At 56.7% G+C, this 1,406-nt stretch overlaps 1 protein-coding gene across 1 annotated transcript in view; it reads right to left on the reverse strand.

Annotated features, from left to right (window-relative positions):
* Positions 1 to 1,406, reverse strand: part of LOC309565354 (mitochondrial inner membrane m-AAA protease component AFG3L1-like) — a gene marked incomplete at its 5' end in the record, with an annotated part of 59,861 nt that overhangs the window by 34,614 nt on the left and 23,841 nt on the right. The gene's annotated exons all lie outside the window — the stretch shown is intronic.

The following is a 1,406-nucleotide window of genomic DNA, read 5'->3' on the forward strand; positions in this document are numbered from 1 at the left end:
ACCATTCATACCTCCAACTGTACCTCCATACCTCCTGTACCCTCCATACCTCCACCCGTACCTCCAGTACCCTCCATACCTCCTCCCGTACCATTCATATCTCCAACTGTACCTCCATACCTCCTGTACCCTCCATACCTCCACCCGTACCCTCCATACCTCCTCCCGTACCATTCATACCTCCAACTGTACCTCCATACCTCCTGTACCCTCCATACCTGCACCTGTACCTCCAGTACCCTCCATACCGCCTCCTGTACCTACATTCCTCCTGTACCCTCCATACCTCCTCCCGTATCATTCATACCTCCTCCTGTACCCTCCATACCTCCTGTACCCTCCATACCTCCTGTACCCTCCATACCTCCTGTACCCTCCATACCTCCTCCCGTATCATTCATACCTCCACCTGTACCTCCATACCTCCTGTACCCTCCATACCTCCTGTACCCTCCATACCTCCTGTACCCTCCATACCTCCCCACCCGAACCTACATACCTCCTGTACCCTCCATACCTCCACCCGTATCATTCATACCTCCACCTGTACCTCCATACCTCCTGTACCCTCCATACCTCCTGTACCCTCCATACCTCCACCCGAACCTACATACCTCCTGTACCCTCCATACCTCCTCCCGTACCTACATACCTCCTGTACCCTCCATACCTCCACCTGTACCTCCATACCTCCTGTACCCTCCATACCTCCACCCGTACCTAGGGGGAGGGTGAAGTGTCGGTATTGTAGGGGGGGGGGGTGAAGTGTCGGTATTGTGGGGGGGGGGGGGGTGAGGTGTCGGTATTGTAGGGGGGGGGGGGTGAAGTGTCGGTATTGTAGGGGGGTGAAGTGTCAGTATTGTAGGGGGGGGGGGTGAAGTGTCGGTATTGTAGGGGGGGGGGTGAAGTGTCGGTATTGTAGGGGGGGGGGGTGAAGTGTCGGTATTGTAGGGGGGGGTGAAGTGTCGGTATTGTAGGGGGGGTGAAGTGTCGGTATTGTAGGGGGGTTATTGGGGGGGGGTGAAGTGTCGGTATTGTAGGGGGGGTGAAGCGTCGGTATTGTAGGGGGGGGGGGAAGTGTCGGTATTGTAGGGGGGGGGGGGGGAAGTGTCGGTATTGTAGGGGGGTGGGGGGGAAGTGTCGGTATTGTAGGGGGGGTGAAGTGTCAGTATTGTAGGGGGGGTGAAGTGTCGGTATTGTAGGGGGGGTGAAGTGTCGGTATTGTAGGGGGGGGGGTGAAGTGTCAGTATTGTAGGGGGGGTGAAGTGTCGGTATTGTAGGGGGGGTGAAGTGTCGGTATTGTAGCGGGGGGGGGGGGAAGTGTCGGTATTGTAGGGGGGGTGAAGTGTCGGTATTATAGGGGGGGTGAAGTGTCAGTATTGTAGGGGGGGTGAAGTGTCAGTATT

This window comes from Pelophylax lessonae, assembly GCF_965119305.1.
Source record: "Pelophylax lessonae genome assembly, chromosome: 10".
NCBI classification, from domain to species: Eukaryota; Metazoa; Chordata; class Amphibia; order Anura; family Ranidae; genus Pelophylax; species Pelophylax lessonae.